The sequence below is a fragment of the Desmodus rotundus genome, chromosome 12 (assembly GCF_022682495.2).
Source record: "Desmodus rotundus isolate HL8 chromosome 12, HLdesRot8A.1, whole genome shotgun sequence".
Taxonomy (NCBI): domain Eukaryota; kingdom Metazoa; phylum Chordata; class Mammalia; order Chiroptera; family Phyllostomidae; genus Desmodus; species Desmodus rotundus.
This window is the reverse complement of record NC_071398.1, coordinates 15,641,943-15,663,439: the sequence shown is the minus strand read 5'-3', so window position 1 is coordinate 15,663,439 and position 21,497 is coordinate 15,641,943. Positions and strand designations below refer to the sequence as shown.

Sequence of the window (21,497 nt, the reverse complement as noted above, 5' to 3'; positions counted from 1 at the left end):
TACACCTCATTCCTGATTTCCTCCTCCCCAGGCAGCCCTGTCCACAGCTTCTTCCCACTGTCATATTGTATTTCCAAAGGCAATAACCACTACAATGGGGCCGGGGTGAATGATGCTCTTTAAAAATAATTAATTGTTGCCCTGGCCAGTGTGGCTCAGTTGGTTGGAGTGTCATCCCATAAGCTGAAAGGACATGGGTTTGATTCCCGGTCAGAGCACGTGCCTAAGTTGTGGGTTCAGTCCCTGGTCAGGTCACGTATAAGAGGCAACTGATCAATGATTTTCTCTCACATTAATGTTTTTTTCCCCATTTCTATCTCCCTCCCTTCCCCTTTAAAAAATCAAGTTAAATTAAATTAAAATAAATAAAAATTAATTAATTATAGAAACATCAGAAAATACAGATAAAGGAAATAAGAACCACTTTTAGTCTCAGTCTTTAGGTATAAACATGGAGTGGACCATGGGGAATATTTTGGGGTGGCTCTGGAGCCAGCTGCCTGGGTTCAAATCCCAGCACTAACACTTACCATCTGTTACCTTGAGCAGCTCATTTCACTCCTCTGACCTTGGTCTCTTCACCTGTAAAATGAGAATTATAATAGCATCTACTTATAGAATTGTGTGACAATTAAATGAGGATGTAAAGCACAAAAAGGAATGCATGGTACATATTAAGCACTCAGTACATTTTCCCTGTGTTTTTAATTCAAATATTTTTTCCTTACAACCATGAGATCATTTTGAAACCACTATTTTATAGCATGGGCATGTTACCTGTATTATAACATCTTTCCATAGCATTAGAAATCCTTCTATAGAACATTTCTCTTAAGACACATATAGTCATATTCCATCTCTGCAGAGGGATATTTAGGTATGATTTCCGCCCCTCCCCACCCCCAAACACTTTTCTCCTTGTCTTTGACTACTTTAGGACAAATTTCTAGGGATTTTGCTGAGTCAAAAGGGATGCAGGTGCTAAAGGCATTTGGCACATAATTGCCAAACTGCCCTTCAAAAAAGTTTAGAACTAGTTTTACTTCCACCAGCTAGGAAGAGAAGGCCCCCTTCTCTCCAGCGCCTTATTTGTCTTCTCACTTAGACATATCATTTCCAATCTGACCCAGGTAACCCAGTTTTCTGTCTTTTTCTGATTTGTAGGTCAAGCTCTTCCTAATAGAACTCAGCTTGGACATCTGCTCAATCCCATGATCTCCCACAGTAGCCCTGGACTGGTAATCAACTTCCCTAAACCCAGACGGCTCAGTTAGAACGCCCAAGTAAAACCAGGATTTCTAAAATGAGGTGATATAGGGAAAAACCCTACCGCTGGCCAACTTCCCATTATTGAAACATGGCTGTAGGGATTTCAGAAGCAGGGATGGCATCTCAAGAAAAGTTCTATAGGCAACTGTGGTGCACATGGGAAAACTGAGGCCCAGAAGGAGGAAGTATCCCCAATAAGAAAAAGTCAAAAACATCTAATAGAAAAATAGGTGAAGAACATAAACAGGCAATTTTTTAAAAAAGATTTTATTTATTTATTTTTAGAGAGAGGGGAAGGGAAGGAGAAAATGAGGGAGAGAAACAGCAATGTGTGAGAGAAAGATTGCCTCTTGCACACCCCCAACTGGGGACCCGGCCCACAACCCAGGCGTATGCCCTGACCAGGGATTGAACCCATGACCTTTTAGTTTGCAGGCTGGCACTCAATCCACTGAGCCACACCAGGCAGGGCACAGCTTAGTTCTTGAACTGAGAAAGATTTTTATGTTTTTAAATGGTTGGAAAAATAATCAAAAGAATATTTTGTGACACATGAAGATTATATGAAATTCAAATTTCAGCATCCACAAAGTTTTATTAGAACACAGCTGTGCTCATTCATTTATGTATTTATTGCCTATGTCTACTTTTGTCCTACAACAGCAGAGTTGCATTGTTGCAACAGAGACCATACCCTGTAAAACCTGAAGTATTTAGTATCTAGCCCTGGCTGGTGTGGCTCAGTGGATTGAGCGCCAGTCTGTGAACTGAAAGGTCACCAGTTTGATTCCCTGTCAGGGCACCTGCCTGGGTTGTGGGCCAGGAACCCAGTTGGGGGCGTGCAAGAGGCAACTGATTCATGTCTCTCTCACACATCAATGTTTTTGTCTTCCTCCCTTTCTTCCTCCTTTTCCTTTTCTCTAAAAATAAATAAATAAATTTTTTAAAAATAAAATATATTCTATCTAGCTCTTTACAGTGAAACTTTGCTGACTCTTGAACCAGACAAATGCAAATAAACTTGGATAGATCTACCCACTATACAGCTAAAGGAAAAAGTATCAGTTATCTGCTGCTGTGTGACAAATTACCTCAAAAGTTAATGACTTAAAACAAAGATGAACATTCATTATCTCACATAGTTTCCGAGGCTCAGAAATTTGGGAGTAGCTTGACTGAGTGGTTCTGGTTTGAAATCTGTCATGAGGTTGCAGTTAAGATGTCACTGGGGCTGCAGTTATCTGAAGGTTGACTGGGGCAGGAGAATCACTCGAGATGGTTCATTTCACTCACAGCTCTGGCCAGGTAGCTCAGTTGGTTGGAGCATTGTTCCCATAGCCAAGGTGGTGGGTTCAATCCCCAGTCAGAGCACACACAAGAAACAACCAATGAGTGTATAAATGCATAAATAAATGAAACAAAATTAACATGTCTGTCTCTCTCTCCCCACTCTTCTTTCCTCTGTAAAATCAATAAATTAAAAAATTAAAAATTAAAAAAAAAATCTGGTTCATGTACATGGCTGGCAACTTGGCACTAACTATTGGCAGCAGGCCCCTGTTCCGCGCAGACCTCTCCTGAGGGCTGCTTCAGTGTCCTCATGTTAACAGTGGGGGCTTGTAACCCACCCACCATTCCTTTGACGTTGTTTCTGTAAGTGCTGACTCTAATAGATAGCTTGTAGATAAACAGCATGTTTGTGTAAGAATCCTAGGAACAAACTTCAAAAGATACAGACCCTGACCTTCAGGCGTCCCAGCTCCAGGAGGTTTGCTGACCTCCAAATGTAAAGCCAGGATGACTATACCAGGATGATGCACACCAGACCAGCACTTGACTTATTGGAATGGACTGTGTTCGTCTGCATCTAGAGAACATTTCAACACCCTCCCTTGATCTAATCATGCATTAAATATTTTCTTAAGAGTATTTTTCAGGAGTTGCAGTTCCTGCTTGACCAAGGAATGACCCTGACCACAAGAAGTGGACAAGCGTCAGCAATTTATGTCAGAACCAGCAGAATGCTGCATGCTCTGAACCTCAGCAGCAAAACTGTGGATCGAGCAGTGAAACTACATGATGATGCACCCACAGGAAGTAACAGTGAAACCACCTGAGAACAGAGCTGAGAAACTGCACTTCACCAGAAATCCCTTAGTCCCCCACTTCCCACAGTCCCTTTAAATGACCCAACCAGGACCCCTGAGATGCTAAGGTGGTTTTGGAGGCATGAGCCTGCCATCTTCTTAGTTTGTTGACTCCTGAATAAACCCCTTTCCTTCTCAACCAGAACTTGCCTCATGAGTTTGGCTTTCCTGAAAGCAGGCAGCCAGACTTGTGGGTCATTTACTCAGTTTCATTCACAACCTGGCAGCAGACTTCCTCTAGAGTGGGTGATCCAAGAGAGAATGAGGGGGAGTTTACACTGTCTTTTATCACCTAGTCACGGAAACTGTACTCTGTTATCCTTGCAATACCTTATTTGTTGGGTTCAGGGGACTGCTCAAAGGTGTGAATACCGGGAAGTCCACTGGGGGCCATCTGGGAGGCTGGCTACCACAGCAAGAAACAGAATGCAATCTATATAGCAGGGTACACTTTAGTTAAAACATTAAATCACATTCACATGAAACAACACTACATATTTGACAAAGCTACACACGAATTCAAAGGTATTTATTAAACAGAGTAGGGGAGGGAGTAATGGGAGTGGAGGGCAGTGATACAAAGAAATAAAGGAGTGAGTAAACTAATAAAACTAGAGAGGTACCTTGAACAAACCAACTATTAGAGTGGGCTGTGAATTGAATCAACTCTCTGTACTCAAGTTCCTGCTTCCCACACAAAAAAGAGGGAGAGAGATTGAGAAAACCGGTTCCTGGTCCAAGATCACAAGAACCCAGACTCCCTAATCAAGTCTTGCTCTCTCTGCCTAATATACCCTCATTCAATATAGGGTTGACCTGCAGAGTCTGCAGAGAGCTCTAGTTCCTGGCTAAGTAGAAAAGGGTTTTGCGCGCAGTAAAGGGTGGGGACCAGCAGAACCAGCCTGGGAAAAAAAGGATTAGTTACTATTCTAGTACAGGTGCTGGTGGATTGCTCACCCATCACGCCAGTGTTCTTCCTTCTCTGGAGACAAAGGACTCTCTAAGAGTGGAGAGCCCTGGGAATACCCCCAGGCCCAGCCTGGTCATGGTGGGAGAATCGAAACTCTCATTTCTTTAAAAATATATCCGTGGCTCTAGGCCTTGTGACTTCTTTTCTTCTTTTAATCTTCATAAGCTCTGCCAAGTAAGATCTCTTATTTCAAGATGCCCAGAGAAGTGAATTAAAGAGATTGTTTTCAACTATTTTACCTCCCTATGAATTCATTAATTCATTCAGCAAATGCTGCGCACCTACTATGTGCCAGTAGTGGTGATACAGCAATGAACAAAGCAGGCAAAACTCCTGTCCTCAGGAGTGAGGGAAGGGAGCAGTGGAAATGGGTGGACCATAAAGGAACAATAAATAAGATATAAAGACTAAACGGGATAAAGAGCTAAAAGTCATTGTATTATCAGGGAATACTTGTACTTGAACTGAGACCTGCTCAGTGAGAAGGAGCCAGCCCAGAGAAGAGCGATTTTGGAATGGTATAAATGCCCTGAGGTGAGGAAAAGCTTGGTGTTCCGGATTATAGAGAGGCAGGCCCCAGATCAGATAGGACCTTGTAGTTATTTGTCAAGAGAGTTTGGAATTTACTGTCGGATGGAACTGATTCCACCATTATTAGCTGTATGACCTCAAGCACGTTACTTCACTCCTCTGAGTCTCAGTTTATCTATCAAGTGGAGTTAGTAACTTATTCATTGTGGTAGGCAGCCTCTAAAGTGCTTCCCAATAACTGTGCAGCTTGGTATTCACACCTTGTGAATGTGGGTTGATTCACTTCTCCCCAATATAACCTATGGCAGAAATGATAGTGTAACCACTTCCTATATTTGCTGTAACAAATCATCACAAACTTAGTGGCTTAAAACAGCACAAATCTATTATCTTGCAGTTCTGGAGGTCAGACATCTAAATGGGTCTCACTGGGCCAAAATCAAGGTGTTGATGGGGCCATGTTCCTTCTGGAGACTCCGGGGGAGAATGCTGCCTTGTTTTTTTCCAGACTGTAGAGACCACCTGCATTCCTCAGCTCATGGTCCATTCTTCCATCCTCAAAGTGCATCACTCCAACCTGTTTCCATTGTCACCTGTCCTTTTTTTGGTCAGCCTTGAGGTGGCTACAGCTCAGGCCAACAGCTTGACTTCAGCTTCATGGGGAGCCTGAGCTTGAAACACTGAGCTAAGCATCTCCTAGATTCATGACCCTCAGAAACCATGTGAGAGAACATTTTATGTTTGTTTCTTTTTTAAAATCATCACCCAAGATATGTTTATTGATTTGAGAGAGAGAGACATCGATGTGAGAAACAGCAATCAGTTGCCTCCCATATACACCCCAACTGGGGATTGAACACATAACCTTGGTATGTGCCCTGACTGGGGATCAAATCCAAAGACTTTTTGGTTTATGGGATGATGCACCAACCAACTGAGCCACCCAGCCAGGGTGAGAATAATTTATGTTTTAAGATTCTAAATTTTGGGGTAATTTGTAATACAGTAATGGAAACATTAATTCATTCTGTAAATATGCATTAAATGCCTATGCTATGTATAAAATTTTGAGGTATTGGGAATACAGCAGTGAATAAAGCAGAGAAAAACCTCTGCTATTATGGAGTTTACATAAGAGCTGGGGAGAGAGACAGCAAAATAATAAGTCAGTAACTTATATGACATGTCAGAAGTTGACAACTGCCTTGGTAAAAAGTAGACTAGTCTATCTTCCTTGCCTTGCCTTCCTTCAGCAAAAGGAAGGCTTTGCTAAAAAGGTGATATTTGAGCAAGGACTTGAAGGATGTGAATGAGCAAATTATGTTCCTCATGGGGAAGAATATTTCAGGTGGATGGAACATCAAGTGCAAAGGTCCTGTGGCAGGACTGTGCCCAGCTTTTAAAGAAGGTAGCAGGGAGGTTAGTGTGACTAGAGTGGGGTACACAAAGGGCAGAGTGGTGGCATATTAAAAAGTGAGGTGAGCCCTGGCTGGTGTGGCTCAGTGGATTGAGTGAGAGCCTACGAATCGAAAGGTGACCATTTCGATTCTGGGTCAATGCACATGCCTGGGTTGACAGCTGGATCCCCGGTTGGGGACTTGCGAGAGGTAACTGATCGATGTCACTCACACATCAATGTTTCTCTCCCTCTCTTCCTCCCTCTCTTCCCCTCTCTCTACAAAATAACCAAAAATCCTTTTAAAAAAGTGAGGTGAGGAAAAAAAAAAAGTCAAAAAAAGGAAAAAAGTGAGGTGAGGATTAAAGTAGGTAATATATATTATGCTTTTTTAATCTAGTAGTTGCTCAATAAATTAAAGCTCTTTTTTCTTTTAAGGAATTACATGTAAAGTATTTTTGTGAAATCATCTCAGGTATACACAAAAAAGGAAAGATAATAACATAATGAACACTCATTTAACCGCAACCTATCCTAATAAAACTCTAACAGCTATAGTTGCAGCCTCCTATGTACCTTTCCCTATTCCAACACTTCTCTGCCATAAAAATCACTCATTGCATATACTGTTACTCATATGTATGTATCCATAAATAATCTCTAGCATTGTTTTTCAGATTTTAAATACATATATAAAATATATATGCAAAAAGCAAATCTAACACATATCATAATACATTATGTCATAATATTTCCTATATATAAATAAATATATATATCATTGCATCATTGGTATAGCAATTATATCGGTCTATAATTTTTCATTCAACTGTTATTTCTGAGATTTATCTAGTTTGATCTCTGAGGCTCTACTTCATTCTTTCATTGTTGTATAATATCCCACTGCATGAATATATTATAATTAATATAATGTTGAAAAAAAAATCATCCCAATGAAATTACTAGTAATCCCTCCCTCCCTCCCTCCCTCCCCACCCTTCCTCCCTTCCAAGTTGGCTGATACCTTTATTGCTTTGGGGGGAGGACGGTGCTGAAGAGTTCTTAGTGGGCGTGGGCTCCCTTCCTTGTCATCATCGTGGGCTTCTGGCCGCATGGGATAGCCTGGCCCTGCGCTGGCAGCCATGCCCAGATCCCAGCCGTCTTGGTTGTTGCAGATCATGTGCCAGATGCTGCCCAGGGTGGGCGTTCTTGTTGATGGTGGTCCACACATAGGAGGCCACTGGCTTTTGCTGGCCAGATTTCTGCTCCATGACGACCACCACACCTTTCCCTTGGGCCACCACCTCCAGCCAAGTGTTCTGCAGTGAATCAGCCTGTTATAGTGAAAGGCGTTGTGGGCCTTCAGATTATCAGGTTTGGTGCTATAGGTCTGCTTGTTCCTCTTGATCAGAAAGCTGGAGTAGTTCTGTAGGGCCATCCATTGCAGGTGGGCAGACAGGGGGCAGCTCCTATCACTGTGACAGCCAGAGACAGAAAAAGAGTAATTTCTTAGTATTATTTAATACTCAGTCCATATTAAAATTTCCCCAATTGTCTTGAAGATGTCTTTTTACAGTTGGTTTATTATATCTTCTCTTTTTATTCAAAACAGTCTTTTTTTCTTTTTACCCCCACACCTTAGAATTGTTGGAGACACTGGGCTATTTGTCTCACATCCTGCATTCAGCTGGCTGCTTTTTAAAGTGTCATGATTGAATTCAGTTTTTAGTGGGGAGAGAAAGGACAGGAAACTGTCACATGTAGCCCAGTGATCAAACTTGGTGTCGCCAGTATGGCACAAATCTACACTGTGGGCCTCCTGATATAATGGGAAGTAGGTAACATGGCCTCTGCAATATTTTACTAAAAGGGACCTATCTAATCATGAAAGAGTAAAGAGCACAAATTCAGACTGTGGGATCTTCTGCAAGATAACTTGCCTTGACTCTTCAAAAATTGTCATGAGAGAAAAAATCAGGTAAACACTGATTGGATGCTGGATCACAAACAAAACTATAGCTATGCTGGATAAAACTGGGAAAATTGGGGAAATTTGAATATGAAACTATATATGAGATACTATCATGCTGAGTTTCTTAGGCACTGTGGGTGTGTGGGAGAATGTCCTTGCTCTTTAGAGATGCAGGCTGAAGAATTTAGGAGTGAAGTGTCAGAATGCCTGCAAGTAACTCTCAAATGGTTCAGCCAAAAAATAAAAATAAAAAGTATGTGTATAAATAATGTAATCTGACAAAGCATACTGACAATTGGTGAATCAAGATGAAAGGTATAAGGGTGTCTGTTGATTGTACAAGTTTTTTTTTGTTTAAGATTTTATTTAGCTCTGGCAGGTATGGCTCAGTGGTTTGAGAGCCAGCCTGTGAACCAAAAAGTCATGGGTTCAATTCCCTGCCTGGGCACATGCCTGGGTTGTGGGCCAACCCCCAGTCGGGGGCATGTGAGAGGCAACTGATTGATGTTTCACACACCAGTGTTTCTCTCCCTCTTTCTCCCTCCCTTCCCCCCTAAAAAATAAAATAAAATTTAGAAAGAGGGGAAGGGAGGGAGAAAAGCATCGATGTGATAGAGAAGCAGTGATTGGTTGCCTCTTTTATGCATGTCACTCAGGGACCAAACATGCAACCCAGGCATGTACCCTGACCTGGAATCGACCGGCAACCTTTCGCTTTGTGGGATGACGTCCAACCAAGCCACACCTGTAAGGGGTGTGTAGTTTTTAAAATAAAAAGTTGTAGAAAAAGAATGTTTTGCTTTTATGTAGCTGCTGGGTGCCTCCAATTTGTGGGTCTCACCATTGCTGACTCTGATTTCCTGGTTGCCTACCATGTGTTCCAGATTTCTTCCCCTTGGGTGCAGAAGCTGTAGATGTAGGCCCAGAAATCCTGTATCTCATCATTTGGATGTAAAATTCCAGCATCATTTAAAGGAGGGAAGGAAAAGAAGAGAAAGAAAGGCCCACCCACAGGCAGCTTGTCTAGTCCTGGCTCCCTCCGTAGCCTCCAGGCTCCATCTGTGGTTAGTCACTGCCCCCTGGTGGCCATCAGCATGCATGCGGTGTCTCTGCCAGTAGGCGAACTGTGTCCTTCAGCCCTCCTCTACCTACCAGGACCCACCCCAAGACAAGCACCCCAACAGGCCAGCGGTCCTACAATCCTAGCCCCTTCGCCATTTAAAGAACACCAACTAGAGCCCATCACGGTGCAACATGCTTTACAGATACTAACTCAATCCTCACACCGGCCCTAACAGGTGGGGCTATGGTAGCCCCCACATTTAAGACAAACTGAAACTCAGAAAGGGGAGGTGACATGCCAAAGATTGAACAGCTAATGTCACAACTAACTCCAGATCCAATGCTATGCCCACTACAATCTAGCTGCTTCAAATTTTGATGAAGTGATGATCATGATAAAGTAATATAATGGCGAAAAACACCTGTTGTGTGACTATGAGCCGTGCCCCGTACAACATATTAACTCATTTAATCCACAAGAGACCTAGGGGGTAGGTTCTATCAGTAAGCCCATTTTACAGTTGAGGAAACTGAGGTACAGACACTTAAGAAATCTGCCCCAGGTCACTCAGAGAGATGAGTACTGACTGGAAAAAACAAACATTGAGGAGCATAGGAAATGTCCATTTGTTCAGTTAATAAATGTTTATTACTATTGACTAGGTACAGGACCTTGAACTAAGACATGAATGTGCAGCAAGAAGACAACAAAACAATGCTACTAAATGAAAAATTCTAAAAAAAATAGGCAAAGAGCCCTGGCTAGATATCTCAGTTGCTTAGAGCGTCATCCTAACACACCAATGTTGCAGGTTCGATCTCCAGTCAGGGCACATACAAAAGCAACCAATGCATAAATAAATAGAACAAATTAATGTTCCTCTCTCTCTCTATTCCTCTAAAATCAGTAACTAAAAAATTATTCAAAGAGAAAATCTAATCTATTGGGTTGGCCAAGAAGTTTGATTTTTTCCTAAGATAGCTCCAGTAATTTTGCTAGATTGCATTGTGACAGATGTCATATCAGCGTGCATTAAAAAAAACTTACCAAAATTGGTGAACTTTTGTGTAGCCATTTAATACTGAAGATGGAATAAAGGATTTTTTGGCGTATTATGCTTATTATCCCCAGAAAGGTAAAAAAGCAACTGAAATGCAAAAATAATTTGTGCAGCGTATGGAGAAGGTGCTGTGACTGATAGAACGTGTCAAAAGTGGTTTGCAAAGTTTCGTGCTGGAGATTTCTCGATGGACAATGCCCCACCGTGGGGTAGACCAGTTGAAGTTGACAGCAACCAAATCAAGATATTAATTAAGAATAGACATTATACCATGCGGGAGATAGCCGACATACTCAAAATATCCAAATCAATAAAGTTATTTATAAAAATGCACTCCTGAAAATAAGATGCTCAACAAGAAGAATGAAATAGTTTTATAATCAGTCAGAAATAAAAGTAAATGATCTCTTCTGGGGAAGGGGAAAGTGTAAGTGAACATAAACATTTTCACTGCAACCTGCCAGTGAACACACTGACAAGTCCTAATTTAAAGTTGGCTAAATATTTACCGCAAAGAAAAGTGAATTAGTGTGCTGCCAATCTCCTGAGAAATTCAGAAGAGGGGATTTTTAGGCACATGTATTTTTAAAAAATTGCTGCTCCTAATAAACAGAACCTGATGATTCAATCTGACTTTCAGAGATGTATTTAACCATAGCACTCCACTTGCATCCAACTCCTCCTGCTCCCAGTAGCCTCCCAGGGTCTAGGAAAGTCCAGCAGTGTTGCCTCTCCTTTCCCTCACTCTGCTGCTTCTCAGGCCCAGACAGCATCAGATTACTTAGGATTTCTTATAAGTCTCCGGACTCTGCCCTGCTGGGCTGCTGTCAGAGATACACTCCTTCCTTACCCTGGCCAGGCCCCCAAGGGCCCTCCCGGGAGACCTGATTTGAAGCATTCCTGCTGCACTGTAGCTGGGATTGGGGCTCCAGGACCAGCTGAGCACCACTCCTCCTCACCAGCATACTTTTCTTTTCAGCTTACAGTTAAAATACTTGCTGAAATTTTGTAGAAAAATGAAGAACACAAGGTTTCATTCTTTTTTAAAATCCACTTTATTAAGGTATGATTAACATACAAAATGTGTACATACTTAATGTATACAAGTTGAGTTTGAATATTGTTTTCATTCTTACCGTCCTTGGTACTATTCTGGTCTACATGTTCCATGAAATGTCAGGACAAAGTTAAGAAAAGCTGGAAAAATTAGTTAAGAGTGTGAATAAACTAGAGGAGTGTTGATTGAAAAACAAAACACAGACCATCCCTTGAAAGTACCTTTTTTTTTTAAACCTAAATCAGAGGTTCTCAAAGTGTGGTCCCTATACCAGCAGTGTCAGCCTCATTTGGGAGCTTTCTAGAACTGCAAATGCTCTGGATCACACCTGCTGAATCAGAAAACAGAAGACTGGGGCCCAAAAATCTGTCTTAATCAGTGCTCCAGGAGTTTCTGGTACGTGTTCAAATTTGAAAACTACTACATAATGACCAAACCTCCTATTAATTCAGTGATTATTTAAAAAGTGAATTTATATTTCCTTAGTCTTAACAGCAACTTGTACTAAAGAAATAACAGCAAGAGGAGCCTAGATAATACCTGGTGTGGGGGAGGAATTTTCCTACACAGTATCTCTCCTTGAGGTAATAGACAGTATCATAGGAACTAAGGCATCCAGATGGATTGGGCAATGTTTGCGGTCAGGTCCCTTAATCACCCACCAACCACTCCTCACCCCCAAAGTGTTTGTGTGGTGAAGTCAGAAAATAAACTGAAAGTCGAAAAGGATTGAAGAAGTCCTTCCTGGTAGCTGATTCGCCTTCGCTGGAGGTGGAAATGGGTATGCATGGAGGAAAAGGTTCCTGTAGCCTGTGCAAGATCCCCTTTTACTGAGCAACCTTGAGCTCCTGGAAAGGGGCTCTGGGGGTATTTTTCTGGCTCCCATCCCTCCTCTTCTCCCCAATCCTTTCTGCTCTCCCCTTGGCCTCCCTCCCTCTGACCCTTTTTCTCCAACTCCAGCTTTTTAACTCCTCTCCTCCACAATCCAGCACCCAGGTCTCTAGCTATGACTCATCAGCATGCAGGACAGGCAAGTCGACAACTCCTTGCAGGCCCGAGTTCCCTACGGGGGAACATCTGGTTCCTCCTGACCTCTTGAGGGATCTCAGTAGTAGAGGGTATGGGCCTTGCAGATGGAGGAGGGTGTGAGGAATTTTGCTGTGCCTGGAGGCGTGGGTGGTCCATAAAGCTCCCAGATATGGAGGACATTCTTCCCCATGGAAAGGCCCCGGGGCCCCAACCTTCTTGGGAGGTTTGCCACTGTTGTTCTTCTAATGGTTACTGAGTCTTTGGGTCAGTAGGGTTGCCCCCATCCTGAATCAGATCCATGGGCCGTGAAGTGCCACTGACCTGGGAGTGTCACACACTAAGAAGAGAGGCAAATGAATGTCCCTTTTCTCTCCTTGCCTCTGGTTGTTTGAAGCCCCAGAAGGGCTTCTGCCCCATTGCCACTTATTCAAACCCTTATGGGTATAGGGGCTATTTTTGGGCAGGGGTGTCACAGGTCAGACCCATCCCTTTCCAGAAACTGCAGAGGTATTTCTGGATCAGGTTGGGGATGGTCAGGCAGGGTGTCTGTGGCTGTAGAATCCGGGGATTTCTCTGAGCCCAGAGCTGGCATCTGGAAACATTATGCTCTGGTTTATTGACCCCTCAAGTAGAGTCCAATGACCACTGTGATTCCTCAACTAGATGGGAGAACTCCAAGGCAGCTCTCTCAAACCCAGCTGCATCTGTGGGTGCTGAGGGAGTCCCTCATATGTTTTTGCTCAGCTTTTGATGAAAACTTCTTATTCTATCTAACAAGCTATCCATTACCTTGTTAGATACCTGAGGGTTTTTTTTTTTAAATTATAGTTGACACACAGTATTCAGACGTACATTTATATACCTTACAATGTGATCACAGTAAGTTTAGTAACCATCTGTTACCATATAAAGTTACCATTATATTACCGACCATATAGTTTTGTTTTTACCATTCTTCCAGTGTTTAATCTTTGAAGGTAAAATATCTTTTTTTCTTTAGTTGCTTTTTATGCTTTCTAGTTGTTCTCAATCATTTTACAATGATGTCCCTAGGTACGGTCAAGGGGCCCTTTGGAATAGGAGGCACCCAGAATGGGCTTAACTCGGTGAGCTTCCCTTCTCTCTAGTATCCTGCATCCTCAATTCCTGGCTGTCTTGGCAGCTCTCCAGTGCCTTCAAAAATTAAAAAAAAGCACACACATATATAAAAATGTGTGTGTGTGTGTATATATATATATATATATATATATATATATATATATATAAAAAAGTCAATTCTTCAAGCTATTTCCAGTAGGGGTGTTAGTTTACTATAAGCTACTGTTGCAGCTAAAAATGGAAGTATCACTGTCTTGGGTCTTAATTCTGTTTGTTCAAAGACTTATAAATAACATTGTCGTTTTATATAGTTACTCATTTAATTTATCCACATTTTACCACTTTCTTTGGGCTTTATTCTTTCTTGTGTCTCTGACCATTCATCTGGGATCATTTTGTATGAAATACAGCCTTTAGAATTTCCCTTACATTAAAAAGAAATTATTCTATTTGGTTATTTTTAAAAATCTGCTGTGTCAACTTTTAAGCTTGTTTTTCCAGATATTTTCAAATTTGTCTTGTTATCTCTTTAAAAATACTAGGAATTGCTATTTTATACCCTTCCTCCGGTAATTCAAATACCTGAAGTGTTTGTGTATTTGTTGTCTGTTATTTCTGCATGTTCTCTTCAATGATTTCTTGTATACCTGCTTATTTCTTAGAATGCGGTGGAAATTACTAAAAAAGGGTGTGTCTGTGTGTAAGAATACTTTGATATCGAGATAATTCCTTTCTCTAAAGATTCTATTCATTTGTTTCTGTCGGTCATCTGGGCACACCACCAGTCAGGTCAATGTTGTAGATTTTGAAGGCTGAGGTTCCCTACTTCTCCAAAGAAGTTGAATCTCAGAGACATATTCATCTCCAGTTCAACATTTTCTTCAGGGTGTTTTCACTTGGGGTTCCAGTTCAAATGTGGGGTGGTTAGACGTCTGGCTTTCGGCACTTTTACATTTGTACCCCTATACCGCAGGTCCACCTACCTAGTAGCTGAGATTCACAGGTGTCTCTGTCCATCAGCAAACGCCTTCGGACAAAGGCAGCCTTATGACCTGTCTCTTGTCTTGCTTCTGAGCCTGACCCCTAATTCTTCTTCACTCTTGGTAGCGCTGTGGCACGCTTTCCTTTTTTTCAACATTTCATTCAGCATAAGTCATTTTCTCTGGAAGAGCTGGTCCTAATTCCCTAGCCCACCATTCCTAGAATTGTAACCCCCGTTATCCTCCCTCCAGCCTGCCCGCACGCGTCGCTTTCCGTCCGGAGGAGAGGAGCACGAGGGAAGAGAGACGGTGTCTGTTTTTACGACCTTGTTCCGAGGGAGTAGGAACTTACACTTCCTCAGAAAAGCTACATTTTTTCAGAGTGAGGACACATAATTGTTACCTGGAGTTTCTCCACTTACCTAATTTCATAGGTTCAATTTATCCCCATTCCGTCCAGCAGGTCACGTGATAGGAGATGGCCCTGTCCAGCCACAAGGCAGAGAGTAAGAAAAGAGGGCACGAGCGGCGGGTGGTGGCCGCCGGACAGCCTGGCACCGGCAGCACGACGCCCAGCAGAGAACGCGCTCGCTCAGAGGAAAGCGAACTCCAAGCAGGACGCACACGCCTACACACGCCGCCCTCGCGTGCCAGGCGCCAGGGCCGCATTCTGGTTCACGACCCCCGCGTAGGCGGCGGAAAGTGTCGGACCGGAAGCGGGCGTGCGCCTCGCCAAGGCTTCCGGGAACGTAGTCCGCCGCCGCTGCGCCGCGTCTGGGGCACTCGGCGGTGGTTCTTTTCGCGCGTGGGGACCCTCCCTGGCGAACGGCGATGTTAAACAGCCGGGGGAGGCAAGTGGGCTTCCTTTGACAGCTCTTTAAAGGGCACATCCAGCTCTTCCTGTTATTAATTCTAAGTTTGGTGGTTCAAACCTTCCCAATTGATATGCTGTGACCACTAAGATGCCTCCTCTCCCCCTGCCATTGTCAAATCCCCCTATAGGATCCATCCTTTAACCAGAGAGAAAGTAAACTTGTGCTAAAATGTAGTCTACCCCGTTTCAGAAGTGCAAACTCATACCTCATTCTTAGATGCCCACTTGCCTAGCCCGCTTCTCTGAGCATTGGTGGGCTGAAGGGAAAGGAGAATCAGGCATGTGCCCTGACTGGGAATCAAATCAGCGACGTTTCAGCTTGTGGGACAACATCTGACTCACTGAGCCACCCCAGTCAGGGCTCTCTCCTCTTTTTTAAGAAGATTTTATTTATGTATTTGTACAGTGAAGAGAAGGAAGGGAGAAAGAGGGGGAGAGAAACATCGATTGGTTGCCTCTCTCACGTGCCCCCACCAGGGAGTGAACCTTCAAATCAGGCATGTGCCCTGAGTGGGAATTGAACAGGTGACCTTTTGCTTTGCAGGACAACGCCTAACCAACTGAGCCACAGTGGTCAGGTCTCTCGTCATTCTCTTGGTGCCTGAGTGCCCCAGGCCTGTGGGGAGATGCGGAGGCCTCATCTCAGGAACATAAGGCCCCTCTCCTCTGGACCTCACCTTGTTCCGTGGTTACATGACAATGGGGGCCCAGGAATGGGAGTTTGTACAAGGCTCCCACCTCCTAGTGAGTCCAATGGGACAGTGTGCCAGGCCCTTGTGGCACCCTTTAGAATGTAGGGTAACATGACATTTTATTTTCATCATTGGGGCTTTATCAGCAACTCCAAGCCAAAATCCTGTGACTACTCTTAACTTTTGAAAATGAGCATTATAATTCAAGAACAATTGGTAATTGCTAGTTTATTAATGCACATAGTAAAATAAAGCCCCATTAGTTATTACAGCTAATACTTATCTGGTCACAGCATGATAAAATATCATCTGTACTTCAAGTCGAAATTTCTTGGTTACTTCATCCATTAAAATGTATTTGTCCAAAAACGTGTTTTTCCAAAATTATAGGGCTTTCACTGACATTTATTAGCAAAAGTTAGTTCTCTCCTTCCACTCTTCCTACAAATAATCACTTATGTTCTTATTTACAGGAAGCCTTTTGCTCCCATGCTCTTCCCTTTTTTAAAATTGATCCCTCAGATGGTATTTCTAGAGAATAAGAATGACTTTGCTTGATCTTGACAGTGCCAAGACCTCTCTCTCCTTTCTTGGGCCTGGATCAGTTTCTCACCCTTGGGAGCATTAGTGCCTATATTCCCTTCTCCTAAATCCTTTAGGTACAGTAGATGTACAGGCCAAACAGGCTCATACACCGAAGGGAACCAAGCAGGTGGCTTTATGGGAGGGGAGACCAGATAAGAGCAAGGAAGCTAACTTTAACTGTCAAAGAGATTAAATCTTCAGAGAATCACCTACAACAAATTCCTATGCATCATACTCTTAACAAATGTAAATATCTTGCCATATCTTTTTTTAAAAAGATGTAAAATATGACAGTTTAAGCCTTCTTTTATTCCTTCTTACCTCTATTAGTTCTAAAGGAAACCACCACTCTAAGCTTGTATTTTAATACCTTCCTACTTTTAGTTTACATAAGTTGATTAAAGGAATAGGTATGGAGTTTTTAGTTATAACATATCACACTGTATATATCCATCTGCAACTTTATTTTCAATTGTTTTCAGTATATTAGGCATGTTAATACATGTACATTCAGTTCAATCCTTTGTTAAATACTTGAGGATCTCCTGTGCTGGGGACAGAGCACTAAACAAAAGATACAAAAGTAGCTGCCCTCAACCATCAAGCTGTTCACTTAGTATTTTGTACTTTTCTGTACGTAGAATATATTATGTTTCAATAACATGTACCCCACCCCCAATCTCTACTCTCATGGGGCTATCTTCCAGAGTAGGACATATAATAAAACAAAATATTTAGAATGTCAGGGGGGGGTAGATATTATGGGGGAAGAAATGAAGTTGGGTAGGGAGATGGAATGTGCCATGGAGGGGGACTGCTATTTTCATAGGGTGGTCAAGGAAGAGTTCTCTGGTAAGAAAATCGAAAGCAAAGATCTGAAGGAGGTGAGGGAAAGAGGGTTCATGGAAGAGTTTGGTTCATGGAAGGGTTCATGGAAAAGCAAATGTAAGGGCTCTGAGGTGGAAGCTTGCTGTGTGTGTTTGTTACTGCAGGGAGGCCAGGGCCTGGAGTAGAGTGATCAAGAAGGAAGACGAGTGGTGAATCAGATAAGACAGAGTGGCAGGTGGTCACAGTACTATGTAGGGCTTTTACTTTAGCTTTTATCCAGTGACATGGAGAGCTATTAGAGGGCTTTGAGCAGATGACTGACATGGTCTCAGATTTTTAGTGTCACTCTGGTTACTGAACTACAAAGAGAGAGAGAGACAAGAATGGAGGCAGGGAAGCCAATTAGGCTATTGCAAATAATCTGGGCCATAGATGATGATGGTGACTTGGGGGTTAGGGTGGTGGAAGCAGCAAGAAATGGTCATCTTCATATCAATATATCCTGCAAGTTAGCAAAACAGGACATATTGAAGCTTGGGTGTGGGTTGTGAAAGAAAGGAATCGAGAATGGTTCCCCAGTTTGGGCCCTGAGCAACTGGAAGATAGTCTTGCCATTTCCCAGGTGGGAAGACTGAGGGAGGAACATGCTTATGATAGGGCTTGGAAGAGATCATGAGTTAATTCATCTTTGGAGACATTAAATTTGAGATGTCTTAACAGACATCCAAGTAGAGATGTCACATAGACAGTTGGTTATGAGTATGAAGTCCTGGGCTGGAGATGTAAATTTTGAAGTAGATATTTAAAGCCATGAGACAGGATGAGACCCCAGTGAGGTGAGGGTGTCTGTAGAAAAAAAAAAGAGGTCCAAAGACTGCACTGTAGGAGAATTCCCATGTCTAGTAAAGGAAAAAGGAAAAACCTGGAAGAAGCAGCTGTCAGTGAAGTATATGGAAATGTAGGTAAGTGTGATAATTTGGAAGCCAAATGAAAAAAATGTGTCAAGGACAAGGAAGTGATCAGTGGTACCAAATAATGCCAAAAGGGTCAAGTAAAAGGATTGAAAAAAGATCATTGGATTTAGCCACGTGAAGTCCATCAATGTCCTTTGGCAAGAGCAGAACCTGATTGGAGTGGGTACAAGGGACAATGGAAGAAGAGGAATTGGAGATCAATGAGTATGAGACACCTCTACTGGGGAATATTCCTATTAAGTGAAGCAAGAAATGGAGTGGCAGGAGGAAGGGGGTGCAGCATATTTATAAATATACAGAAGATGAGAAAAATTACGTTATTATGCTGATGGAAAATATTAACTAGACAAGAGATGCAGGAAAGAGAGCAATTGTGGGAACGTCCTAGATTAAGAGTGGGACCCAATACACTAGAGAAGTTGGTCTTAGATTAAGAGAACACAGTCAACCATAGTAACAGGAGGGAAAGCAAGAGCTCATGGACAAGAAGCATGGAGGTGAGTAGTTGTCTTCTGATTGCTTTTACTTTTCTCTGTTAGCTAGGAAACAGTCACCAGCTGAGTGAGGCCTGGGGTCAAGGGCTGAAGGTTGAGAAGTGAGAAGCTATAAAATAGTACCTTAGGAGACTGGGACAATGACTGGACTAGCAAACGAATGCTTGAGGTCAACAGTCAGGAATTTAAAGTGGGGCTCACTATTGCTTTTTCTCCAGCTACATTTAGCTGCATGGGCACAGGAGTAGAATAGGCAGAGCTAGAATGTTGTTTTGCCAGATGCTCTGGTTCTTTCATTTAAGTACTGTGTTGTGTCCATGTTTTTACTATTTCAAACATTGCTTCAGTGAATATCCTTGTGCATGTCTTTGTGCTCACGTGGGAGAATTTCTAGTCTAGGGCACACAGCTAGTCCAGGGCATTTATACTGGGTCATGAGATATGCTTAGCTTCAGCTTTATTAGAAATTGCCAAATTACTCACAAAATGATTATACCAGTTTACCCTCCCCCAGCAGTATGTAAAAGATCCGTTTTCCCCCTGCCAGACTTCTAAATTTTTGCCTAATGGGAATTAGCAGCTTAATGGGAATGAAATAATATCTCAGTGCTGTCTTTTGCAATATTCTGATTTCAAGAGTGAGCATCTTTTCATTCATAAGCAGGTTTTCTTTGTCTACCAACAAACCTCCACTCCATTGCTCATTTAACAAGACTGTATTAAGTACCTACTATGTTCGTAGCACTGTGATAAGTAGGGAAACAGTTAACAAAACAGATGTGGACCCAGAGAACATCAAATAATCACAAATACAAATTGTGGTAACATGAAGGACAATAGTAATCTTTGGGAACTTAAGAGGGAGACCAATTTAGTTGAAGCAGCGCAGTCAGTGACATTTGCATTTTTAACAGATGAGTCAGAATTAACTACCCTGTTTTTCAGACTATAAGATGCACGCCCCCCCCCCCCATTTGCGAGGAAAATGGGTGTCTTAATAGTCTGTAGCTTACCTGGCTCACTACAGGATTTCTGCTTTAAAGGATGTTATTAAATATCTTACCACATTTTTTGCTTCAAAATTTTTCCCATTTTCCTCTAAAACCTAGGTGTGTCTTATGGTCCAAAAAATATGGTAGTTTAGCAGCTATAGAGAACTGAGCATGACCACCATCAATATGCCCACAAACTGCAGAAGTTTTTTCGTATCTTCCCGTGTGGGCAGAGGTGGGCTAGATGCTCTAGGGGTCAGAATGCCTGCCCTGGGTCCTTCCCCAGAGGTGGAAGTATGGTTTTCTCTCGGAGCCCTTTTGCAATTGTGAGATGATTACTCCTGGGCTATCTTAGCTAACTTACTGCGGGAGTCTCACACTATCTGGTTATACAAAGATATACATGCTCACCTACTAATCCCATTTTGGATATTTTACCTCATTCTGGATAAGTTAAGAAAGAGATTCTGTAGCAAAAAAGGTGGGAGTGGCTCAGCTGGTTTGAACTTCAGCCCATAACCGAAGGGTTGTGGCTTTGATTCTCAGTCAGGGCACATGCCTGGGTTGTGGGTTTGATCCCCAGTCTGGGCGCATATGGGAGGCAACTAATCAATGTTTCTTTCTAAAAGCAATGAAAAAATATCTTCACTGAGAAAAAAAAATTTTTTTAAGGTGGGAGTGCTTAAAAAGATAAAAGTGTTCAATGTCATTATTATAAAAATGCCACAGTAGTAGGAAACTTGTTAAAAGGGATTATGAGACTATGTAGCACCATGGAAAATATGAAAAAGTTCTTGAAGTGATACAAGATTTTATATACAGTATGGGCTGATGTAAATAAGGATACATTAAGGTGTTAAGGTTGTGAGTGAATGTAGGTAATTTACTGAGTCAAGAAAAACATTCCAATGCCCTTCATCATTTTGTCTCTGCTTGGTCTCTGACCTACCACCCAATATGGCCCTGAAGATATCAGTTAGTGGTTAAGACCTATGCCTTTGCAGCCAGACAGTCCTGAGTCAGACGCCTGAATCTGCCATGGACAGTACTAACTGGGGCATTACTTTACCTGTTTCCCCCATTGTAAAACAAGGATATAACACATATATTAGGTTTCTTTAATGCAAGAAACAGAAATATGACAGATCAGCTTAGCCAAAAAGGGGGAATCACTGGACTGATAGTGGGGAACCCACTGAGTCCCAGAAAGGGCTTCAGAAATTGAGCCAGGTCCAAGGACTTCAGGGGTTAGAAACAAGAATACCATCCTGTCATGGGCAACCTCTCCTACCATAAGAGTCCCTTCCTCTCTGGTAACCAGTTGGGTTCCAGGCAGCTCTAGGCCTTCACCTTTCTGGCCTAGCAACCCAGTACTAGTTTCTCTCCTAACTACTTTGAAAACATCCTGGCAAAGAACTCTTAATACTGGCTCAGCTAGGTCACATGCTCTCCCCCAAAACTATCACTGAGCCTCAGGGACATCCTG

The 21,497-nt window shown here is 42.4% G+C and overlaps 1 pseudogene; it reads right to left on the bottom strand.

Moving 5' to 3' along the window:
- The window catches only part of LOC112300611 (large ribosomal subunit protein eL28-like), a 42,506-nt pseudogene that overhangs the window by 18,740 nt on the left and 2,269 nt on the right, over positions 1-21,497 (bottom strand).